This window comes from Oryctolagus cuniculus, chromosome 18, assembly GCF_964237555.1.
Source record: "Oryctolagus cuniculus chromosome 18, mOryCun1.1, whole genome shotgun sequence".
NCBI classification, from domain to species: domain Eukaryota; kingdom Metazoa; phylum Chordata; class Mammalia; order Lagomorpha; family Leporidae; genus Oryctolagus; species Oryctolagus cuniculus.
This window is the reverse complement of record NC_091449.1, coordinates 68,358,927-68,372,343: the sequence shown is the minus strand read 5'-3', so window position 1 is coordinate 68,372,343 and position 13,417 is coordinate 68,358,927. Positions and strand designations below refer to the sequence as shown.

General features: G+C 60.5%; 1 protein-coding gene across 5 annotated transcripts in view; it reads right to left on the bottom strand.

Moving 5' to 3' along the window:
- Positions 1-13,417, bottom strand: part of ZNF469 (zinc finger protein 469) — a 211,679-nt gene that overhangs the window by 178,540 nt on the left and 19,722 nt on the right. For all 5 annotated transcript variants that reach the window (XM_070061896.1, XM_070061897.1, XM_070061899.1 and 2 more), the window contains exon 2: positions 9,293-9,386. The gene's annotated coding sequence lies outside the window, so the exon portion shown is untranslated. The remainder of the gene's footprint in view (positions 1-9,292; positions 9,387-13,417) is intronic.

The window sequence follows — 13,417 nt, the reverse complement described above, 5'->3', positions numbered from 1 at the left end:
GAACGCAGCTCTGCATGGCTCTCCGACGCTCCAGATGAGGCAAGGCTGAGCTCCAGGGACAGACATAGAGGGGCCACGGGGGCTGGACAGGGCCGGGGCTGACCTCGAGGGCACAGGGGACCTGGGGCGTGGCGAGCCGCCTGTGTCTTGGCTGCACGTGAGTTTGTTCAAACTCAGAGTCTGGCCAGGGTGGGAATGGTGCTGTTGAACGCCACAGCCTGCTTCAAACACAGACAGGAGGGAGACTAGCCCCAAAGTCACCGCAACAGCCCCAGCCCACACACCCACCCTCCATCTATCCACTCGCCTGCCCAGCAGTCTATCCTTCCAGACATCCACCTGTTTATCCATCCACCCATCCACCCATCCACAGTGAGGAAAAGATCAAAAGTGAGTACCACATCGTTGCCCTGAACACGGGGACACCTGTCAGGGCCTGAGAACCTGGGAGAGTCAAGGGGGCACCAGAAAGAGCTCAAGACACAAACTCTCCGAAATGTGTACTTGTTGTCTGATACTTTTATTTTCTTTACTGGTGGGTCTATAAAATAGTCTACTTAAAATTTATTAAAAATAAATATTTCAGAAACCAAAGAACCCATCTCTATACAACAGAATTTAGAAAGTTTCTGGAAATGGAGAAGTAAAAGATAAGCTTATTTTGGTGCAAAAATTGTTGGAATCTACGCACACAAGGAGCCTCCAGGGAGCTGACAGAAAATACATTTCATGGAGAGGCCACGCATGGTTTAAAACTTCCTGTGCCGAAATAAACTTGTCTTCTCATTCCAGTTTCTACTAAATTTTTGAAATATTCTTAAATTTTAAAAATCAATTATCTGGGGCCAGAGCTGTGGCGTAGTGGGTAAGGCCACTGCCTGTAGTGCCGGCATCCCATATGGGCGCCAGTTTGAGTCCCAGCTGCTCCTCTTCCGATCCAGCTCCCTGCTATGACCTGGGAAAGCAGTGGAAGATGGCCCAAGCGCTTGGGCCCCTGCACCCACGTGGGAGACCTGGAAGAAGCTCCTGGCTCCTGGCTTCAGGACTGGCCCAGCTCTGGCCGTTGTGGTCATTTGGGGAATGAACCAACGGATGAAGACCTCTCTGTTTCTCTGCCTCTGCCTCTCTGTAACTCTGACTTTCAAATAAATAAATCTTTTTTTAAAAAAAAATCAACTGTCTAAACGTTTAAAACAATCATCCTTGCTACACACCCATGATCTACACATACCTGGTTCTAATCTATGTCAACGGAAACTTTTTAAGAATGTCTTTGTTCCCATTATTTGTCATTTTCTTCCATAGAATATCCCCTGGGGTTCTTCAGTGCAGCATTCTGTGGCTGACATTTCTGAGGTGCTGGCCCCTCCGGCTCCTCTTCCCTGGAGTGAAGTTTCATGGAGAAAACTCTCTTCCCGGGCCGGCACCGTGGCTCACTAGGCTAATCCTCCGCCTGTGGCACCGGCACCGTGGGTTCTAGTCCCAGTCAGGGAGCTGGATTCTGTCCCAGTCGCTCCTCTTCCAGGCCAGCTCTCTGCTGTGGCCAGGGAGTGCAGTGGAGGATGGCCCAAGTGCTTGGGCCCTGCACCCCATGGGAGACCAGGAGAAGCACCTGGCTCCTGGCTTTGGATCAGCGCAGTACGCTGGCCGCAGCGGCCACTGGGGGGTGAACCAACGGAAAAGGAAGACCTTTCTCTCTGTCTCTCTGTCTCTCTCTCACTGTCCACTCTGCCTGCCAAAAAAAAAAAAAAAAAAAAAAAAAAAAAAAAAAAAAAACAACCTCTCTTTCCACAAGGCCGAGGGGCCTGGCCAGCCCAGAGCAGACTGGAACGAGGCAGCATTCTCCGAGTTCTCCTCCTCCATGTGAAAATGCACGGCTGCTGCAGCCTGGGCACACGCGCAGGCGCTGTCCTCTGCCTGCATCCACAGAACTTCTTGTCAACAAATATTTTACAAGTCATAACTTGCTCAACAAGTTGTCTCTAGTTACGATTCTTCCGAATGTTTCACCAAATTTAAGTGCTCCAAAGTCTTGCACTGTTTCAGCAACATTCCATTTGAGTGCAGAGCAGAAATAGATCAATTAAACACACACACATTGGGAGCTCCCTCCCAAGTCCAGAACATCCCCACGTGACACAGCAGCCGTGCACACCAACTCCCCCGCCAGGTCCAGCCCCGCCCCGGCCTGCGCAGCCTCCCCTGCGTCCGCGGGCGCCCTGCTGCTCGGCAAGCTCCGCCAGCGGGTTTCTGGCCGACACTGAATGGCTGGTGCTTCTAGACCACCCGCCTTCGGGGTCTCTGACAACGAGCTTGATGCCACCGTCAGCTCCTGTGATTTACAAAGGCCCAGACAGAGGACAGGGAGCAGGCCGGGCTACGGTTGGTGCAGATTCACGCGCCACACACATCGCTGCCGCGCAGCTGCACATCTGACAACCCCGCTTCTGTCGGTGGGAGAGCGCCTGTGAGCCTCGGCAGGTAGTGCCAGCCCATTTCTGCCCGAGGGTGTCTCCTCCCTGGTGCTCTGGGCCACCGAGGCCTGTCAGTCACTGAACCTTCAACACTGAACTTGCAGACTACAGACAAAAGCCAGCATGGAGCTGGGCCCTAGACCGGTGAGTCAGCACGGATCCTGATGTGAGAACAACAAACAGCCTTCACATTTCCTGCCTGCTGGTGGCCTGTGGCTCCGTGAGTCCCGTGGGCCACTGGCAGAGAAATGTGTCCTGAGCCCGAAGACCGAGGCACGCAGGTTCCTCCTGCAGGAGGAGGCCCAGCTGTCCCCACTCTTGTTCTGGGCACACCTGCAACCCCACGTCCAGAGGAAGATGTGAGCTGAGCCGGTCCCAGAGTTGAGAAGGGAAAGGGCTGACCAGTTACCCCTTGGGCCTCGTGACCCCAGTCTGGTGTCCACATGCCTCCTGCACTGTTAAAGATCACGAAGTTCCGGAGCTGCAACTCTGAATCTATGAGCAGACTGCACCCACCCTGCACGTTCCCCTGTGGGGAGGAACAGCCACGCCCAGCTGACAACCAAAGCATCTAGGACTCGTGCCTGACCATAAAAGGAAATGTGGGCCTCCCACCGCATCACGACGACAGGTTGAAAGAGAAATGGACAGGGGTCCCTTTCCCCGGATGCAGGGAGATCACCCACATGGCACTGAGAGACCCCGCTAGAGTTCACACTGAAGACTGGGCCAGAGAGAGGGAGAAGCAAATATGCTGGTGGCCTGGCGGCCCTGGGACCAGAGCCCCACATGCTGGCAGTCCCTGTGCCACCGGACAGGTGCCAGGAGAGACAGAGGCAGCATCTCCACTGCAGGGCCAGGGCAGGCCAGTCGCAGCCCTGATCGTCCGCTCCCTGGGATTCCAGGTACAGAGGGATACCCACCTTGCAGGGTAACACCCTCGCCTCCGGCATGACCACAAGGGCTGGGCACTGCCCACCAGGGTCTGTGACGATGGAACCACTACTGCACAGCAGGAAGCAGGGAGCAGCCCCGGAAGAGGGAGAATCACTGCTCATCCCAGGAGGAGCCACGGCACAAATGCTTGGTTTGATGGGAAACTCTCTGTCCTGGAGGAAAGGGGCCTGACCACTGCTCTAGGAAGCCAAGAGGGGTTCGGGCAGCGCATTCATCTTAACCCCCCTCCCCCCACACCCCCTGGACCTGTCCATGTCCACCGACTCATCCTGCTCTGCTTCCTGTGTACCAGCGTTCCAGAGACCTGTGGACACAAAACCCAAGGTCATGGCCTGAGACCCTGAGAACCACTCAGCCCAGACAGCTCCCCTAAAAACCAGGTACGGCACAGACATACACAGGGCTCCTCACTCTTGATCCCCTGCTCTGCTGTGCACCTTGGCCATGCCTGCACCCCCGGGAAACAGGCCAGAGAGGAGGAGTGGCCACGCCTGCACCTCCGGGAAATAGGCCAGAGAGGACGAGTGGCCACGCCTGCATCCCCGGGAAACTGAGGCCAGAGAGGGCGAGTGGCCACGCCTGCACCCCCGGGAAACAGGCCAGAGAGGGCGAGTGGCCACGCCTGCACCCCCGGGAAACTGAGGCCAGAGAGGACGAGTGGCCATGCCTGCACCCCCGGGAAACTGAGGCCAGAGAGGACGAGTGGCCATGCCTGCACCCCCGGGAAACTGAGGCCAGAGAGGGGGAGTGGCCATGCCTGCACCCCCGGGAAACTGAGGCCAGAGAGGGGGAGTGGCCACGCCAGCACCCCCGGGAAACTGAGGCCAGAGAGGGGGAGTGGCCACGCCTGCACCCCCGGGAAACTGAGGCCAGAGAGGACGAGTGGACACGCCAGCACCCCCGGGAAACTGAGGCCAGAGAGGACGAGTGGCCATGCCTGCACCCCCGGGAAACTGAGGCCAGAGAGGGGGAGTGGCCATGCCTGCACCCCCGGGAAACTGAGGCCAGAGAGGGGGAGTGGCCATGCCTGCACCCCTGGGAAACTGAGGCCAGAGAGGGCGAGTGGACACGCCAGCACCCCCCGGAAACTGAGGCCAGAGAGGAGGAGTGGCCATGCCTGCACCCCTGGGAAACTGAGGCCAGAGAGGGGGAGTGGCAGCCTCCTGGACAGTGCCTTCACCGCAGCTCTGGGCCAAGCACCCGGCACAAGTGCAGGACGTGGAACGAAGCTGTGAACGTTCTACGTCTCGAAGGAGGAGTGGTGCTCACGACGAGGGGGAGGAGAGAGCTGAGAGCCGTGGTGGCAGGGGCACACAGGGGTGTCCACGTCATCCAGAGGTTCATCCTGCAGGACGCAGGAGCCGGGAGGGGTGTGCCCAGCCCTGGGGCCTTTAGTCCTCACAGACCTTTGCCTGATCAGTGAGCAGGAGCTGGTGCTCAGACGGGCTCCTCCCGCTGCGCAGCCAGAGGCGCCCATGTCCACAGCGTCTACCCCAGCTTGGGAGGGTGCGGGCAGCCGGCAGCCGGGTAGTGTGGCCCCCGCTTGTGCAGGGTGCCCAGGAGCAGAGCGGCCCCTCTGAGGCTGAAGCACGCTCAGCACCCATGTGCAGGAAGGCCGTGAGCCCCGAAGATGCCAGCCCCAACGCCCGCTGCAGGCTGGGAGGGGGGTAGGGAACGGGGACCAAGATAGATTTCACAAGGGCAGGTCAGTGCTGAGCTGTGGCTGCGTGCACTTCCCTCCCGGAGAACAGGGACCATCAGACACAACTAGAGTTCACTGCACTGACCACAAAGCATCTTGGGGACCATAAAGACCAACTCAGCCCCACGGCAGCCCTTTGAGACACGTGGGCCTCTCAGTCCACGGGAGGCAGGGGTGGAGGTTCCGCATTTCCCCAGGAGGGAGCCCTAGAGACTGGCGTGGCTCTGCCTGGGCCACTTGCTCAAGTGAGGTTCCTTGGCCAAACCCTGGACCTGAGTACCCCTGACCAGCCTGGCAGCCTGCTGTTGGGGGGGGGGGTGCAGCTACCTCCTGAAGGCCAAGGGCTGCTTTTGGGAGAGGGAAATGGACCCCACTCCCCCCGAGGAGACAGCTGCTGCCCTGTTCTCGGTCTCTTCCATCCCCTTTCTGGGCTCAGGGACCATCCTGGCTACTGTGGTCCTGGGCCAGGCTGCTCAGTCCCTGGGGAAGCAGGGATGAGGCCAGGCTTCTGGACAGAGGCAGGTATGTCCAGGTCTGACACAGCCCGAGACTCTAGGTCTGGGCCCCTAACCGGGCCCCAGGACAGCAGCACCCCAAAGCACCCATGGGAAATGCACATTCTCAGGCCCACACTCAACCCCAGCCTGTGGCTCTCACGGGAGGGCCCAGGCAGCAGGTGTGGACTCAGAGAGGGCCCTCGCCACCCGGAATCTCATGTCTGATCCGGGAAAAGGAGCCACCTCTCGGGTGAGGACAGGGCCCGTGGATGCCCAGCGCAGGCCCCAGGCTGTGTCCCTGTGTCCCTGCTGGTGCCAGCAGCTGTGAGGAAGGCACTCCCTGCCTCCTGGGACCTGTGGTCACATACGGTGACAGACAGGCAGCAGGCACCGACACAGCACCCCCAGCCCCAGTCTGGGGTGAAGGCGTCTCAGAGGAAGGGTGAGTGGGGAGATGGCTGCCCTACTGCAGGCAACCTGGGGGGCCCAGGGCAGCACAGCCCCTCCCCCACTGTAGGCAACATGGGGGTCCCTGGAGCTGCTGTGAGGGGATCCACACATTTCTGCATCAGCCCCACAGGGAGCCATACAAACTTCCCGACAGAGCCTCCGCAGTGCCGCCCCAGCCCTGGACAGGATCTGCACGGTGTGGTCTCTGAGAGGGGGCGGGGCCTCAGGCCTGGACCCCGTGGGCCTGCCTTGAGTGGCAGGGGGCGGGGCTCCGCTGCCCTCTGAGTGGCAGCTGACAGGGAAGCCCCTGTGCGTGCAGTGACTGGGAAGTGGAACTCAGCACAAGCAGGCCGCCTGCAGCAGGAAGAGGGAGGCACGTAATCAAGAAAGAAACTCCTCGCACAGGGGCAGGGACTCAGAGGGCTCAGCGCCCCAGCCCCGGTGGGGGCAGGCAGGAGCACAGAGGCGGAGCCCCCACATGCCGCACAGCGATGCCCACGGCGCTGGGCCGGTGCCCACCCCACGGATACCCCAGGCCTCAGTGGGCTCGTTGGGAAGGACGAGCCCCCTGGGGAGTGTGAGCTGCGGCCGTGGCTGCCCCAGCGCGCACAGAGCGGTGGGAACTCTGGGCAGGGCCTCTGCAGACGCAGTTTGGGGCTGTTTGCGCCAGGCGTCCCCGTTACCAAGGACGTTTTGTTCCAGATCCCGGCGCCTCACCTGAGATCACCAGCCAGCTCAGTGAGAACACGGAGTCACGGTTTCCATCCTTCCAGCCAGGGGATGTTCCTGGGCCAGACCACGGTTGGCATGGCAACGAGACAGGCTGGGAGGAGGGAGCGGCTCCCCCTGTGCCCCAGCTGTGGGCCGTGGCCCTGCCGATGCCCAGCCCGAGCCTCATGGACCGGGAGCCCGCCCCTGTGCAGGCCTGGGCAGGAAGCTCCTCGAGGCGGCGAAGCAGCAGGGAGTGAACCCTTCCCGGACTTCACGGAAGAAAGCGGCGGTGCTACCTCCTGGACACGCGCTCGCTGGCTTTTGACTAAGCTTCCAAGACCACTGACAGGCACAAGGCTCGGCTCTCAGCCAGCAGCCAGTGCTGGCAGAACCACATGGCAGAGAGCGGAGCCGGCCCTGCCACACACCACGTGCAGCGTTAACTCACAGCACAGCCAAGGCCCCGTGTAAGGCGGAACCCCAGGAGCCCTCGCAGAAGGCAGAAGCAGAAACGTGCATCCCAAACTCCGTGGAAAGGACAGACCTGGGACGTGACAGGACACACGTGTGCCAGTCCTATCTGATTAGGAATTTCTACATGGAACAGAGCGCCTGCGACTCAGTCACAGAATGACAGACCACCTGACTAAAATATAGCAAAAGACCTGCCTAGACATTTCTCCACAGAGCCATACACACGGCCACAGACGCATGCAAACCGGCCCCGTGTCGTCAGCCATCTGGGACACACACGCCACAGTCACAATCCCAGCTACACTCAGGAGCCTGGGCCCAGGGCACGAGACGGGGCGAGGACGTGCAGAGACTGGAGTGCTCACCGCTGCTGGTGGGAAAGGAAAATGGGGAAGCCGCAGTGGACAACAGCCCACACGTCCCCAGGGGTGAGCCAAGAGCCACCACGTGACCCTGCAGCTCTGCGCCTGGCTGTACCCCGAGAGGACACCCACACGTGAAGGTGTGCACAACGTTTGCGGCAGCATTTTCCATGAAAGCGAAGAAGTCAAAAGAAGCTACACGTCTACCGATTAACGGATAAGCGAACGTAATCCATCCATACTGTGGAACAGGACCGAGCCATGACGGGGTGGAGCCCTGACACATCCAATGTGGTGAACCTCGAAAACACAACGCTGGGTGAAGGAGGCCGGGCAGAGGGACATGTCAGGGCTGACTCCTGCGTGAAACGTCCCTCGCAGGCAAAGCCCTAGAGTTGGAAACTGAAGTGATGGTGGCCAGGGCTGGGGGCTCTGAGAGAAGAGGCCTGGCTGCCTGCTAGACCCAGGGTGTCCTGAAGAGAGATCCTCACTTCCATCGCACCTCTGAAGACAACCAGCCCCTTGCACTGCGCCTGGCTCCTGCCACACCTGAGCAGAACACCCCCCCCCCCCACTGCACACGTGTGACGGGGGAGCTGTGTGACATGAAGTCAGCCCCCAGCAAAGCTGCCATCTGAAGACAGCTGGTAGAGAGCGACGTGTGTTCCCGCTGAGCGGCAGAGGCAGGACGTGAACTCAGCATCCAAGGCCAGAGGCCTCAGGGTGGGCCCTGCACCCTCCTTGTCCTCACTGCCCTCACTCTGCATCTCCTCCGCGGTGCTGCGGCCTCTGTCTGGTGAGGCGGCCACCAGCCTGCGGCACTGGCACCGCTCCCTTTGCCTGCGGCACTGGCACCGCTCCCTTTGCCAGCCACGCAGGCCAGAACCCACGTGCCGACCTGATCCACAGCACGCTGTGTCTGCACACAGCTGCCACGGAGCGCTAGTGAGTGCAGCCTGCGGGCAGGGCCGGCAGCCCTGGGGGGACACCTGCTTCCAGCCCGGCTGGGCTTCTTGGCCACCTGCCCACTCAGTCACTCAACAAGCATGGGTCACCATGGTGGTGGTCGCAAGAGACAAAAACAGGGTTGGCCTCAGGGAGCCCGCGTGACAGCAGCTGTAACCAGCTCTTATTGACAGGGACCATGCAGCCCTGTGTGCTTCTCGCTGGGCCTGGGTCCTCGTGGGAGAATGTGGCTGGGGAGCTGCGAGGACCGGACGAGGAACCAAGAGGCCGCAGCAGAGAGTGAGCAGCCCCCGTCTGCCCTCGGCTCCTCCCCAGGGGGCGTCAGCAGAAGCAGAGGGAGAGGTACAGCCTAAAACCACAGAGCAACTGCTTGGGTCTCACTGCTGAATTTTCATGGCTTTCCCCAGATACGAAGAGCACCAGCCTCAGCCGTCCACGTGGGCAGCAGCGGGGTCCCTGGCCCAACCCGGAGCCAGGCAGCTGCAGGCACATGTGGCCAGATGAAGCCTCCTCATCTCTGGGCCCCAGGGACTCCGGAGCTAGCCCCAGGGCCCTGGGTGCGCTGTAGGAGGAAAACCCGCCCCTTCAGGTCCTGCACAGTCACCCGACGCCCTCGTGGAGCAGGACGCTGCGTCTGAGGAGAATCTGAACCTCGCGTGTCTACGCCTGAGTCACAGCACAGTCACAGACACTGCCTACCTGCACATCCGTCCCAGCTGGGCCAAAGCTGGGGCTGTCCTGGCTCACGTCGTGGTCCTGGATCTGTCACCTGGGCCGGCTGCCCACAAGCAAGCTGCACAAAATGCAAAAAGTAAAATATGGTTTTAAAAAAACCGTTGAAGCTGAGGTAAGCAGGCTGCAAAGAACGGCAGGGCCGGGACCCAGGCGGAGCAGCAAGTCCAGGGGCTGGCTGGGGGCCCTCCCCACACCGGGCCCCTTGGAGGAGGGTGGAGGCAGCCAGATGCCAATGCTAGGAGGGGCACCAGAAGGCGGCAGAGCTGAGCCAGGTGGCAGGCCTGCCGCAGTGGGGAGGAGCGCAGCTGGGCTAGCAGCCCTGACCCGTACTCCTCAAGGAAAGGGCGGGCCAGCCCCGAAGGAGCCGGGACCTGGCTCTGCACCCCACACAGAAGATGAGGTGCAGCTGAAGCTGGGGTCACACAGAGCCCGCCCAGCAGGCCAGGACACCAGCCTGACCTGGCACTGGGGCCGCAGACAGGAGCGGCTTGACCATCTGTCAGAACCTCTGCTCCCCAGGGTGCCAGGGTTCAGTGAGGGTGAGACAATGGCAGGAGGAAGCCTGCAGGGGGCCCCAGCATCCACACCCACGCTCCCTGCTGGGAACAAGGGGCTCCTCCCCTCCCCTCTTGGACTTGGCTGACCTGCCCTGGGGGAGGATCGAGGCCCTTCTTTCTCCAGGTCGTGAAGGCACAGCTGTCAAGGGCCAGCACACTGCAGCCCACCTGGCTCCCAACCCCCCAGCCAAAAGGTGACAGTGAGGGGCCAGCGCTGTGGCACAGTGGGTTAACGCCTTGGCCTGAAGCGCCGGCATCCCACATGGGTGCTGGTTCAAGACCCAGCTGCTCCACTCCTGATCCAGCTCTCTGCTATGGCCTGGGAAAGCAGTAGAAGATGGCCCAAGTCCTTGGGCCCCTGCACCCATGTGGGAGACCCAGAAGAAGCCCCTGGCTCATGGCTTCAGATCGGTGCAGCTCTGGCCACTGCGGCCAACTGGGGAGTGAACCAGAGGATGGAAGACCTCTCTCTCTCTCTTTCTATGCCTCTTTTCTCTCTCTGTGTAACTCTGACTCTCAAATAAATAAATATTAAAAAAAAAAAAAACAGGTGACAGTGAGTGGTCAGCGACGGTGCTGGCCCAGCACCCACTGCGCACTGACCATGAGCGATCAGCCACGCCACATCCTGGACCCCTAAGGCAACCTTGCGCCTTGCGCAGGCCCCCTGCTGATGCCCACATGCAATGGCACAGAAGAGGCGCCCAGGCTTCCAGCCTCAGAGGACCAGGAGTTGCCTGCTCCACCAGGTAGCACAGGCTACCGGCACCTGGGAAAACACCTCGGCCCACGGCAGACACTGACACAGAGCACATCTGTCTTCTCTCAGCGCCAGATCTGTGCTCAGCAAAGCCACACCAGGAGGGGCTGCGAGACACCAACCACCTTAACAGACGTCTGACAGCACAGGCACCCGGGCAGCGATCGCACTCCTGGCCAGGGGAGGCTGCACAGGTGGGCAGTGCTCCCCAGCATGGGGATCGTGGAGAGCAGTCCCCCACCTAAATCCTGGGGTTCATTTTCACCATGGAGCCCCACCACAGCACAAAAGCTCAGCCCACACAGGGAGGAGCAGGTGCCAGTCCCGTGTGGTGTGGAAGCCACACAGGATGGGAGGGAACGGGTGGAGCGAGGGAGGCCGCTCTGCTGAGGCCCTCTGGGCCCTGGGGTCTCCGTCTACAGCCCGTAGTCACCCCTGCCAGCCAGGGCTTTGTCTCCTACAGGGGCCCTAGTGTGTCAGGACGTTCTGGGCAACACCATACTGCATCGGCCACTCTTGTTCTGGTTTGCCCAGGATACCTCACTGGGCTAGGGCCCAAGGTGATATTGTGGCCTCTTATGCAGGGATGAAGAGAAAAGTGGATGGGCCAGTGCTGGGATGTGGCGGGTAAAGCCACTGCCTATGATGCCCACATCCCACGTAGGCACTGGTTCATGTCCTGGCTAATCCACTTCCCATCCAGTTCCCTGCAAATAGCCTGGGAAAGCAGCCAAAGATGGCCTGAGCGCTTGGGCCCCTGTGCCCACATAGGAGACCAGGATAAAGCTCCTGGCTTCCACCTGGCCTAGCACTGACCATTGCAGCCACCTGGGGAGTAAGCCAACAGATGGAAATCTCTGTCTCTCCCTCTATGTAACTCTTTCAAGCAAATAAATAAATCTTAAAACAACAACAATAAAAGCCAAGAGAAGCATGGAGCCCTGTGTAGGGAGATGCCGAAGGGAGCGCTCAGATGGGAGACACCTGGTATCCTCTGAATCCACACAGGGGCCCAGTGCCCTCGTGACCACAGTAAAGACTAGGTCACGAGCTGGGGCCCTGGCCCGGTGGGACTGGACCAGAGTCCCAGCCGGACAGAGGAAGAGACAGCAGGCCATTGTTGCACAGGTGTGTGGGGCGACCAAGTGAGGACGCAGGGAGCAGACGCTGTGTACAAGCTGCTGGGACGCGGCTCAGAAGCAGCCCTGCCCTGCGACTGTGGACTTCTAGCCCCCAGATTTGGGACGAGCAGGTTCCTGCCAGGCCCCTGTGGCCCAGGGAACTCTTCCACCTGGCAACCTTGCCAGGGGCAGCCATGACCTCCATCCCAGACCTCGCCCCACACAAGCCAACATCAAGGAGAACCTCACCCTGTCATGGGGGAGAACTATCCCTGCCACTCAGAAAGAGGGCACGGGGACAACCTCGCTCTCTCGTCACTCAAGGCCACCAATACCACACCCCCACCTTGTTCTCCCAGACCCCAGGCAGCCACGGGACTCAGAGGCGCCGGCCTTGCAGGAACAGGGGGATCAACCAGGTCAGCCTGGGGCTTTGCACATCAGGGGCTCAGAGAGTGCAGAGTGGGGGTCCGGCACCTCCACTGCCCCCATGGAGGGGAGAGCCCACCCTGGCAGGAGCCCGTGTGTGCTCAGGCATTCGGCTCCTTCACCCCGGGGGGCAGAAGGGCTGGACTGTGACGCCCTGTCCAGCCCGTGCCAGGCACCCTGCACTCCTCTTCTCCCCGCCCCTTCTTGAAGCCCGCCCCAGCCGCGAGGGCGAGCTGGGAACGGCGTTTGGAGTGGATCCCCTTGACAGGAACTGGCCCCAGCTCCAAGACCGTTGCTGGAAACAAAAATGGTTTAAGTCTGGTGTGTATCGTGATCGCCACGGGGCCGGCCTCTGCCAGCTCTGTGTGTGGGTCGTCAGGATCTGGGAGTTGCCAGAAGTGACTTTTTCTTTGGAAAGCGAGCTCTTTTCAGGGGAAAGAAGAGATTTATCAATTAAAAAAAGAAAAGAGAAAAGAAGGGAGGAAGGAAGAGAGAGAGAGAGAAGACAAGACCCTGGTGGAGGTTAACGCTTTCCCAGTGAGCCCAAGTTCAGGGATGAGCGGTGTAGAGCTGGCCGTGAGCCTCCGCCGCACCTGGGCCGGCCCCGATGGCCAGGAGCAGAGCAGCAGGGGCACTGCCCGCACAGGTATCCAGCAGGCAGGCGGAGCTCTGGCGTGGGTCCTGGTCGGGAGGGCGGCCGACCCCACACTGCCCTGCCCTGCCCATTGCTGAGCCCATGCTGCGCAGCGGGAACCTGCGGTCGGCTGCTCACGCCTGTGGGAGATTTTTCCAGTGCCGGAGCCCAGCTCAGGGCTGCACACGAGCGCCAGCACAAGGCAGGGCTGGAATGGACTCGCAGCCAAACGGCGATTTTTTTTCAACGCATTTTAGAATGAAATCCCGGCTTTGCTGAGTTCTCAGAACTGTTTTTCCACTGAAGTCTAAGATGCCTGCCCCTCTCCAGAGGAAGGCCCCGTGCTGGCACAGGGAGTCAGCCCCTCCACGGACACGTCCCCTGCACCAGGACTCGCTGATCGAGTCGCATCTGCCACTTGTCCCGCTGTCCAGGAGCCCATGCTGTCTCCTGCAGCAACTTCCAGGCTTCACTGTCATCAGCACGTGGACATGGGTGCTAAGGTGACATGAAAGTCAGTGGTGGCGCCCTCCAAGCTCAGCCTGGTTTCCTGGGAACCACGGTTTGCAGTTCAGACAGGTCCCTCTC